The following is a 12060-nucleotide window of genomic DNA, read 5'->3' on the forward strand; positions in this document are numbered from 1 at the left end:
TGGGCCCGGAACCTGTTCCCCACCACTGGCCACTGCCTACTCAATGCATCAGGAAAAGGCCCAGTTGTCAGCTTAGCAGCACTAACTGATGTTCAGCTGATCTCCACGCTGGTACCATCACCACCAGCAGAATGGAATTAGATGTGGTGGCAAGTCCGTCTCACGATCCCACTTCCAGTTCATTTCCCTAGTTGTTTTATGAGAAAATAATAGTTTGTATGGACTGCAGTATGTTCCTTTCCTTGTCCTCATGTGGCCAACACAGACTGCACACCATACCTTCAAGCCTGTGCAGCCAGCATGCCATCAAATGTCCCATATGCCAGGGAACCCCTGATCATGTAAATGGTTTGATTAAATCTTTAATGAACTGAGAATTTATTCCTCTCACTTCCAAATCTCTGACATTCTCAAGTGCCTTAGGACTGGAGCAAAATGGTCTCACAACCACACCATCCGAGAATGGAATCTAGGGAGCGAGGTTCTGGAGAAGGTCGTGGATTCCTAATGCCTCAGCGTGACGTGGAAATGTCCCCAAATGCTGATCCTAGATCAGGCCGCAGGATGGCGAGTATCACTGCTTCACGCTCCAGTTCTGTGACCCGTTACTGTCTTTCCGGAGAGACTCTGAGCGCGAGGCTTTGCTGCAGGGCTCGTGGCTTCAGCATCTGCGAAGCGTGGTTCTTTCCTGGGAGGTCCTGAGTGGTCACTCGGCGTGGGGACGTGCATGCTGCCTTGTGGGACGGCCGCGTTGCTGAGCGCTGCCCGTCCCAGCTCCTGGACAGCTTCAAATGCTTTGTGCTGGGGACCTTAGGGGATATGATGACATTGGATTTCCACTTCACAATGTGAGCTTGTTATTTATTTTTTAATTTTATAAGTTTGAGAATAGCTAGTCCATTATAATTTATCTTTCCAAACAGAGCAGCAAACAATTTTAGGTGTTGCTTTTCATTAATTATGGAATATTCCCTCCGTCAAGCAGCATTAAAACGTTTCTCGGGTGTGCGCCACACACAGTTCTCACTGCCTTTAAATTCCTCGGACTCCCCATTTCTCTTTTCCCTGCTGTCTCCCAGGAAGCCCCACTACAGCCCGTCTGCCCTGACCCCATCCCTGGGCGCTGTCACTGGAAGCTCTCCACCCACACACTCACTTTCTGCTCCACCCATGAGCACGCACTCTGAGGTCGCTCGTGAATATAAAGTGTGTGACGTATTTTTACTTCCCGGATCTCTTTTTCATACATATTTTCATGTAGTTCCCAGCCCGTGTCACGTTGTGTGTGCTCTCAGCTTGTGTTTCTACGTTTATAAGAATTTTGCTCCTTTTCTACAGGGATGAGACGATTCTGGCCAACTTCAGTGTTCGAATTCCCAGTTTGGAAATCAACCTTCGGACTAAATGCTGAGCTTGTCTGAGGTCTGCCAGCGCCCCTGGTGGTTGGAAAAGCGTTCAGAATCCAATAAAAAGAAAGGGGCGATTTACACCGCTTTCCCCTTTTTATTCAGGTGCATTTTACATATTGGGCAATTTTGACTGGAGGTACTTGGGAAAGTAGTTGCTTTGAATGTGTGTGTGCATGCGTGTACATGTGTGCCTGTGTGTGCATGCATCGTGTGATTTGTGTGTAAATCATGTATCTTTGTGCCTGTGTGCATGTGTGTACATGTGTGCCCGTGTGTGCATGCATCGTGTGATTTGTGTGTAAATCATGTATCTTTGTGCCTGTGTGCATGCGTGTACATGTGTGCCTGTGTTTGCATGCATCGTGTGATTTGTGTGTAAATCATGTATCTTTGTGCCTGTGTGCATGCGTGTACATGTGTGCCCGTGTGTGCATACATCGTGTGATTTGTATGTAAATCATGTATCTTTGTGCCTGTGTGCATGTGTGTATATGTTGTGTGATGGTGTGTGTTCCTATGTGCACATGTGTGCATATGTGCATGCGATACATTTATGTGTGTGCCTTTTATAATGTGTATGTACATATGTGTGCCTGTGTGTGCATGCATCGTGTGATTTGTGTGTAAATCATGTATCTTTGTGCCTGTATGCATGTGTGTATGTGTTGTGTGATGTGTGTGTTCCTATGTGCACATGTGTGCATATGTGCATGTGATGCATTTATGTGTGTGCCTTGTATAATGTGTGTGTACATATGTGTGCCTGTGTGTGCATGCATCGTGTGATTTGTGTGTAAATCATGTATCTTTGTGCCTGTATGCATGTGTGTATGTGTTGTGTGATGTGTGTGTTCCTATGTGCACATGTGTGCATATGTACATGCGATGCATTTATGTGTGTGCCTTGTATAATGTGTGTGTACATATGTATGCCTGTGTGTGCATGTGTGCTCTGTGTGTGTAGGCTACAGTACCTCAGTTTTGGATGCTAATCTGCCGTATTGACTTCTGATTAACCCCATTTCTGAGAGCGCCTCTGAGATCTCTACGTCACCTACTGTTAAGAGCGCGGACTTACTGCATATGCTGCTGTCAGGTCAAAAGAACCTTGGTGGCACATTCCTTCTGAAGCAAATTTATCCTTTCCTTGTGATATTTAATCCCTGGGTCTGGGGGATACAGTGTAGCCTCCCAAGACATGGCTTCCGTTCCTAAGTCCCTGTGAAATGTTTCTTTCTGAGCTGTGTTTGTCTTCAGCCTCTCAGCTCTGTTGGCCTTTGGATATAAATGTGCATAGGCCTGCTCACTATGGAACAGTGTGCGTTATGTGTGCAGTGTGTGTGCCTATGTGCACCTGTGTATGCACCTGTGTGTGTGTGTAGGCACCCTGTCTGTCTTTCCTGCTTGATATGTTGTGATGAGGTGGGATAGGAAAGAATCAGTTAGACAATCATTGATGCTTTACAGCGGAAAAACTTACAACCTCCCCCCTACGTGACCCTACTCTTTTGAGCCCACAATATGGTGTCTTTGCATATTGATTGCCTATTAGTTGAGAACAACACATAAAAAGCACTTGTTTTCCCATATCATTCTCATAGAGTTTGTAGAGGCCAGATGGGCACAGGTTATGCTGTGGGCTATCCCCAGGAGAGGGTGTCCCTGCTCAGCCAGACTTCTCCTTCCTAACAGAAGGATTTCTCACGGTGTCGGGGGCAGGTGAAACAGCAGGAAAAACCCATGTGTCCTTCTGGGCCCCAGACCATGGGTTCAATTAACTCTATCTCTGGGCCTGCTTCACTCCGAGGTCTTAGCCTGTCTTATGGCATCCATGGTGGTTTCCCAGGGTAGCTGCTACTGATCTGTTTGTCTTGTCCCTGTGGGTTCAGGGTGGGCCAGTGGATTTGGGTGGACTGAATGGGGAAGACTAAGCATCAGAGGGTTGAATGGAATACCCAACGGAGTGGCTGCTGGGAAGCTCCATCAGAACATGGAGCCATCAGCTGCAGGTTCGCCAGTGACTCCCAAGTCTACAGCGAGCCCTTTCAGAAGAATAGACGGAATTCTGTAAATGAGAAAGGCAAATTCAGTGCAAACCTATCATGAGGTTACTCCAGTCTGCAGGTGGTTGGTAAGGGTGGAGGGATACCGAATCCCTCCCAGGACCCAGGGGAGGTCCACAGGGTCCTTCCTTCGTGTGGAGCTGAGGAGAGGAGGGAATGCAGAACACAGAGCTAGAAAGACCTCAGAGGACAGAGGGGCAGCATTGACTCAGGGCAGGCAATGATAATGGGTCCCCTGGAGGGAAGGCTGGGACAAGTCACTGAACTCCTTGGATAAATGGTGGTGACTTTATTCCGGTCACAGCCCACATTTCACAGATAAGCCAGGGCTGTTTTTGTTTTTGTCTTTTCCAAATCTGGTAAATAATTTCCAGGAACAAGAACTCGCCCTATCTTCTGACAGCTTGGTTCATTTGGGGACGGCTCTGACTGAGACCCGCATCCCCTCCCTTCCCCATGCTGACTTGAGATCGGCCACCCTGCAATGCTCTCCCTTGCAGGCCTGCACTGTCCGCCTTCTTCCTGTCCTTCCCTCAGCCTTCCGAGCTCGTGGGTCTCAGGCCCTGCCACCTCTCCATATGTCAATATTGATCTTCAAATACAACACCCCAAGTGGACACAGAACCAGGTGGGGTCTGATCAGCCCAGAAAATGGGCAGCCCCGCCTTTCTGGAGTGGCACGCAGCAGCGCACTACAATCACGTTTGTTAGACTGTAATATTACCATTTATCTTCACGTTTACAATTGTGTAAGCACGTTTTTTCTTCCCTTGACACCAACAAGTTCAAGTCTCTAGACACTAGGTGGGCATTTTGTAATTCAGTCTACTTCCTCACCAGCTCTTAGAGTGAATGCAGACCCCACTGAGATGAAGGCCCCGGCGGACCTCCCCCACTTCACACACTAGCTACCAATGGGGTGCCCAGGCTACTCACACTTCTGCTTGGACAGCTCCACATTCGAGGTCTCCCATGCCCCCTTCTCGGGCTCCATGATATGCGGGAGTGCCTCACAGAACTCAGGACACTGCTTCCCTTACCATGATCCATCCATTATAAATGTGCCACGCAGAAACAGCCAGGGAAGGGAGGCAGACACCACACGTGGGAGTGGAACTCAGAGTGGGGACGTGGAGCTTCACGGCTGATTTCTTAGCACAATCACCCTTCCAGAACATAGAATCCCTTGTTTAAGAGTTTTTAAGTACAGATTGCCCTTGACTTACATTGCAGTTACATCCGGATAAACCCATTGTAAATTGAAGATATCGTAAGTCAAAAATACACCGAAGACTCCTAGTCTGCTGAACGTCATTGCTTTGCCTACCCACCTTAAATGTGCTCAGAGCATTTACATTAGCCTACGGTCAGGCAAAATCATCTGACACAAACCTGACTTTGTAATAAAGCGTTGAGGCCGGGCGCGGTGGCTCGAGCCTATAATCCCAGCACGTTGGGAGGCCGAGGCGGGTGGATCACGAGGTTGAGAGATTGAGACCATCCTGGTCAACATGGTGAAACCCCGTCTCTACTAAAAATGCAAAAAATTAGCTGAGCATGGTGGCGCGTGCCTGTAATCCCAGCTACTCAGGAGGCTGAGGCAGGAGAATTGCCTGAACCCAGGAGGCGGAGGTTGCAGTGAGCCGAGATCGCGCCATTGCACTCCAGCCTGGGTAACAGGAGTGAAACTCCATCTCAAAAAATAAATAAAAATAAATAAATAAAGTGTTGAATAGCTCATGTAGTTTATTAAATACTGTACTGAAAATTGAAAGCAGAATGATTGCATGAGTACTCAAAGTTAGGTTTCCACTGAATGTGTGTTGCTTTCATTTCCTCCTAAAGTAAAAAACCACATGTCAAATTGTCATGTGTCAGAGACAGCGTATATACACACATATTATTAGCAATAGACACTGTGCTCTGAGAGAATCTCTTGTATCTATTCCTCCTGTCTAACTGAGATTTGTTCATCCTTCTATCAACATCCTCCTCCCCTGCCAAAGCCCCAGCCCCAGCCCCTGGAAAACATCATTCCACTCTCCGCATCTACGCATTCAACTTTATTAGATTCCACATAAAGTGAGATTATTTGATATTTGCTCTTTTGTGGCTGGCGTGTTTTATCCAACATAATGTCCTTTCTGTTGATCTGATGGAACTTCCTTCTTTTTTAAGGCTAGACGGTATTCCACTGTATGGCTGTACCACACTTTCTGTATCTAATCATCCATGGGCAGGCCCTTAGGTTGTTGCCATATCTTGGCTATTGTGAATGATACTAAAACAGACCTCGTGCGGATATCTCCTTGGCATATTGATTTCACGTCATTTGGATATATCGTGTCAATGGAAGAATCATACATTTGGAAAGGAGACCTTTATTTCTCAGAAAAGATGGCAGCTTGCAGGCTGGGAACTGTGACCTCTGGCAGAAGCTAACATCAAGCTTCAGGGAGAGGTAAAGAGAACAGAAATGTATGCTGATTCGTGAGGCTGAATATACATATGCAGTAAGCTAAGGGAGGAGTCATGAATATTTATGAGAGGAGAAACACGCACAGCTGAGCTCATGTCTCTTTATGGATTGCATGTTCAAAAAATGGCAGCTTTAGCAAGACCCAAGCGTGGAGCTTTCGGCCTTCTGACATCAACACGTGAAGCAGAGGACACAGAAAGCCTCACTGAGCATCCTGGGAGAGTTACCAACACTGGGGTGTTCAAAAAATGGCAGCTTTAGCAAGACCCAAGCGTGGAGCTTTCAGCCTTCTGACATCAACACGTGAAGGAGAGGACACAGAAACCCTCACTGAGCATCCTGGGAGAGTTACCAACACTGGGGTGGAGATGGTGGTCAGCTTTTGGGAAGGCGTGCACTTGGAAACTGGCAAGCTGCCATATCAAAGCAGGAAAGAGGGAGGGAGGGACGGGGGTCCTGTCCCGGCCCGGGAGGACTAGCTGAAGGAATAAACGGAGACTATTTCTTGTGTTCCAGAGTTGGTTTCTACCTCCCCTTTAGAAAAGAGTTCTCGTTAAAGGTTAATAAGGGAGAGACGCTGAGATGCGTGCCGATTCCATGCCACCATGACTGCAAACTCAGTTTCCAAGGTTTCCCCGGGCTTCCTTTGTCCAGGAGATCTGTTCAGTTGGCTGGGGGGCTTAGGCTTGTATTTCTATTTCTCAATACCCAGAACTGGGATTGCTGGATCTTATGATAGTTCTATATTTAATTTTTTGTGAAACCTCTATTCTGTTTTCTAAAACAGCTGTGCTAATTTGCGTTCCCACCAATAGGGTACACGGTTCTCCTTTTCCCCGGATCCCTTCCAATGTTTGTTTTTCTTCTTTTTGACACTAGTCATCGTAACAGGTGTGAGGTGATTTCTAACTGCGATTCTGGGGAACTATGTGAGATAACCCATGTGTTAATTAGCTCGATGTAGCCAACCCACAATGTGCACGTATTTCAAAACATCATGCTGTGCATCACGAATATGTGAAAGCAAATTGAATCTTGCAGCCCCCAAATTACTAAGCTAAAGGGAAAAGGAAACCAATTCCCACCCCTACTCCCTTTGCCAGTCCTTTCTCTGTTCGGCCAGCTTGCACACAAGCGCCAAATGAAACGGCCTTGTTGCCCACACAAAGCCTGTTTGGAAGATCTCTTTATTAAATGCGTTTAATATTTGGTACTATTGGATGCAAATAACAGGCTCTGCCCAGATCTCAGAGATCCAGTTAAAAGACGGGTAGTCCCTATCTAAATAAATGGGTCGCCTTACACAATCCTACCATAGATATCTAATAATTTTATGTTTGATTTACCATCCATCTTTAATCTCCCTCTACCACCACCAGACTTTCTCTCGATACCTTGAGATGTTAATTTTGCTATTTGATTTTTCACCTAAGAGTCATGTCCTTCAATCTGCAGATTTAGGGCTGTTTAGCTGACAGCTGCCGGGGTAATGATACAAGTTATCAGGAGGTGGCTAGTCTAAAGTAGGGGAAAAAAGGGGAGGTCTTTATAAACTACAGCATGTACTTATATTGGTATGCCTAATACGTCTATATATTTATGTGTTGTGTACACAGTATTTCACTGCTAAAAATATATAAAAGAGCTCTAATTCATTAGCTTAAAAAAAAGTAAAAGCACTCATGCTTTTAAAAGCACTCAAAAGTAAAAGCACTTTATTGGAAAAAAGAAAAGACTAGTCAAATCCTTTTTCAAGTTTATGTGACCTAAGTAAAACCTTTAAAAAATAACCCACGTTTAAAATTATTGGTAAAGTGATATTAGAAATGTCTTCAGAATTATCATCATACATTTTCAGATCAAGCAACTTCGTACTTATCCCTGCCAAATACCATAAGGTGTCAAAATTTGGTACAGGGGTTACAAAACTATAAAACCAAGCCCAAAAAATTGATCTCTGCTTGCATATTTTTTGATAACAAGACATTGATATTGGTTTAATGAAAACAGACAAATCTTGAATTATTTTGTAAAATAACCATGACTTCTAATCTTGTGGCTTTAGGCAGTCTAGTTCCCAGGCAGGAAGGGGATTTATTTTGGAAAAGGACTGTTACTGCCTTTGTTTCAAAGCTCAACTCTAGACTAGGCTCCTCCCAAAGTTAGTTTGGCCTACACCCAGGAAGGAACAGGACGGCTTAGAGTTTAAAAGCAAGATAGGGGCGGTTAGGTCCGATCTCTTTTACTGTCTCAGTTATTATTTTTCAATAACTTTGAATGATGACTATTGCAGTTTTCATAACTACTCTAAGTAAATGATTAAAATAATTAGGTATATGTAATGGGATAAATACTTGTAGACAGACTTGTCATAATTTAGAATCCAAAATTAAATTAAATAATCGATATTTGATTATTTGGGTATTTTCCAGTAAAAGCATATTGTAGAAAAGCATTCTAAATATATATATGTTATAAATTATATATATATATATACCTATGTGTATATATGTGTGTGTGTGTATGTGTCCCTTTTTAAAAAGTGAATAATTTTTGTCAAATTCAAAGTTATTTAAAGGTTATGTTTAAAACAAGGTAAAAGAAACCAGGAAACAAGAGAGATATAAAGAAGATTATAGAAATAAAGGGGTATCTTTGGTAAGAAAGCTTAAAGATAAATAATTTTTACAAGAAAGAATCTGATATGGCAGATTTAGTCTAGAATAAAATGACCTGTTGCTTAAGAAAGAGGGACGTTCAGGACACACCAGGAAGTCCAGGCATGCCGTGAATGTTCTGTGTCAGTCACAATAAGAGGATTTATTTAAAAAAAAAAAAAAAACCTTTTCTTTTCTATAATCAAGTTGTCTGTAATTAAAAGGAAATTGTAATGAAATTTCTAGAAATAGGGTTTAATGTAAAAAAAACATGTATACATGAAAGAACTGGCTAGAAAAATGAAATTTTCTGAAGGGATTGATTTACTCTTAATATATTGTAACAGATTTTACATTTTATTGAATTATTCCTATGACATTAAGTTTTGATTTACTTAGAAAAAAATGAGATTACTTTTTAAAAATTAAGGTTATTATGTCTGTGTAACTTTCTGTGTGTGCTTTAAAAATTCTTGTGCCATTAAGTTACAGGGTTTTGATTCCTGGGTCTAAAAGGACACCAGGTCATACTAAATCTTAACATTGACAGTAGTTAAAGCCTCCTCTTCAGATGTTCATGAATATCAAACAGGAGTTAACTGCATGACTGAATTAATAGAAGACTGAAGTAATCATTTTACTTTTTTGCATAAAACGTTGCTGATTGTTTTTCATAGTTGAGAAACCTTTCTTTTGAGCTGTTTACAGTGTGTAGCCATTGAGTAAATCATACTCCTGTGAAAAAAATTAGGAGCATATTTGTTTCTCTCTACCTGATTTCTCCAGAATTTGGAAACTATTTGTGAGTATTCTTAAATTATGGCAATATAGTTATTTGTATAAGTGCAATAAGAATGTTTTCTTTTGCAACAGGACACCATTAGATAAACTGGTTATTTTACCAAGGCTTTGGCTGGAATGGTGTGCTTCCCTGTAAGGAATCAATGACTTATAGAGCCAATAAAAGCCCCTTGGGAAAACTGGCTGCATACCTTGCCTACACAGTCCCTATACAGGGTTCCTGATCTGTGATAATTAAAGAATGTCACTTTCTGACAGGCCCAGGAGCCCCAAGTTATCTTGGGGCCTTAAAAGGAGAGGAATTTATCCAACTCATAGGTAGTTGATGGTAAAATGCCATAGCTGGGCTTGGCTTTAAAAAAGTTTTATCTGAGATTCCTTCTTTGGAACAAAATCCCATCAAAGCCAATTTAAAAAGCATATGTGAAAAATAATGATTCTTGCTACACTTTATACAAATAACCTGGCCAAGTATAGTAAAGAAAATCAATCTTACTGTAATTTGTCTTTAGTAAAAATGGGAACCTGGAGAGAGAAAAATTATGTTTCAGAAACTATAATACATCTGTTTTTAAATTCTAGTCTTGCTTAATGTTTTTCAATTTTTATTGTTTTCTACAGTTTGGACTGAATTCTAATTTTTTCCAGGCTACAAATCTCCAAAATAATATTTTTAATTTTTTTCTTCTTCCTTCATTTTTCCTAATTGGAAATGACTGAAAACTAGGCTGTGTTTCTTAAAGCCCTTGGAACTGAAGCTTGACAACATAAACTCCAGAAGAAAATAACAGCAACTTATTTACATGCATAAGTCACTTTCATACCTGCCTACAGATGTATTATGAACTTCACGGTAATGTGACCTACATCAATTTTCCAGGATTGTTCTTTTGTTGGTTGTTGTTTTTCCTCCTTTCTTTCTCCCTGTTTTCTCTTCATAGGACATAAGACTTCACAGCCTGCTAAAAATGAGCTTTCCTAATAACTTGGAACCTATTTATCTAGGTATAAACTGTCCTAGCTGTGAGAGATCCGATGAAGCCTGAGACCAGAGGCTCATTTTTTTTCTAAAATACTTTCTCCAAAAGATTTTAAAAATAAAAGGTGGGAAATATGAAAGGACAATAAATTTGGGGCCCCCTAAATCACTAAGCTGATGGGAAAAGTGAATCTGGGAACTGCTGCGGGCAAACCTGCCTCCCATCCTATTCAAAGTCGCCCCTCTGCTCACTAAAATGAATGCATGTCTGATTACCCCCTTTGGAAAGGCTAATCACAAACTCAGAAGAATGCCACCATTTGTCTCTCACCTGCCTGTGACCTGGAAGCCCCCTCCCTGCTTGGAATTGCCCCGCCTTTCTGGGTGGAACCAATGTTCACCTCACATGTGCTGATTGATGTCTCATGTCTCCCTAAAATGTACAAAGCCAAGCTGTGCCATGGCCATCTTGGGTACATGTCTCAGGACCTCCTGAGGCTGTCACAGGCATGCATTCTTAACCTTGGCAAAACGAGCTTTTTAAAGTAACTGAGACCTGTCTCATATTCAGGGTTTACAAATACAATTTTTGTCAACTAAAAAAACAAATTTCCATCAGAAAGGTATTAGTTTTACAAAATTACTTTTCTTTATTAAAAGAATACAGAAAAAAAAAAAAAAAAGCTTCTATAGAGTGAAATCTTCAGCTTCCTTCCCCTGGGAGTGAAGGGGCACTGAAGAAAGGGTGGGAAGGGTGGGGCTGAAAGATTTCCCCTGCTTCTAATTACTTGGCCTTCTTCCTGGTGACCCGCCCATCCTGACCTAGAAGTGCCAACCTATGTCACCTAAGCAAAAACTCTTATATGAATATGAATAAAAAAGACTCTCCTATCACTCGGGAAATTTCAAAGGCTTTAGGTGCTCTCTGCTGGGAACCAAGAACAAAGATAAAATACATATTGTTAATAACCAAAGCAAGAGAGTTCCAAAACGCTCTCATGAGTCATGCACTAGGTGTGGAGTGAGGCATCCTACCTGGATTGAAGAAGACATTGATTTGGATACTTCCCCATCCCGCTTCCAGGAATAAACATTTCAGCTCCCAAGTCAACACCAGACTTGAGATTCCCTCTGATTCCCCATGATCCTGGAGCCAAATGGCCCCATTAGTCAATGAGTTCCAGAAAAAATCAATAGAGAAAATGCTTGGTGAGATCTCCGAGCTGTTGCCAACTCTCTCCTCCTTTCCACAAATGAAGAATGGCCGCTGGGAAATATTGAACTGAAAATAAGTCACGTTGATAGTGTGTGAACCATTTGCCCAAGAAATTTTTTTTAAAAAAAAAAAAAAACCTTTTCAACCACCCACCCTCAGCTGATCTCCCCTGATTGTTTGGCTCACTTGGCAAAATTGCTTTAAATTGCAGCATTGCAGACTTTGCAGGTGGTCCTGGGGTCTGCTATTCTCTCCTCCACTTTTCTCTGGGAGTTTCTGCTGAATTCTAGTGATGGGACAGAAGTGGGGAAAAAGACAGGCTACCCTGCCATGAGCCTTTCATGTGGCAAGGAGTGCCTCTGAGTCTTGCTTTCCATTTTTGCAACTGGGAGAGTGGGAGCTCCATGTAGGAGGAGCAGTTGAACAGATAATGGACCCAGACCTCCCTTCTTCAAG

General features: G+C 42.6%; 1 long non-coding RNA gene across 1 annotated transcript; it reads right to left on the reverse strand.

The window, feature by feature from the left end:
- Positions 1-377: 377 nt before the first annotated feature.
- LOC144578910 (uncharacterized) lies at positions 378-4573 on the reverse strand. The gene is made up of 2 exons (XR_013525429.1): positions 4409-4573; positions 378-809 (listed from the first exon to the last, which is right to left on the reverse strand). It is a non-coding gene; the product is annotated as an uncharacterized LOC144578910 (long non-coding RNA).
- Between the last annotated feature and the right edge of the window lie 7487 nt (positions 4574-12060).

The sequence above is a fragment of the Callithrix jacchus genome, chromosome 1 (genome assembly GCF_049354715.1).
Source record: "Callithrix jacchus isolate 240 chromosome 1, calJac240_pri, whole genome shotgun sequence".
Classification (NCBI taxonomy): domain Eukaryota; kingdom Metazoa; phylum Chordata; class Mammalia; order Primates; family Cebidae; genus Callithrix; species Callithrix jacchus.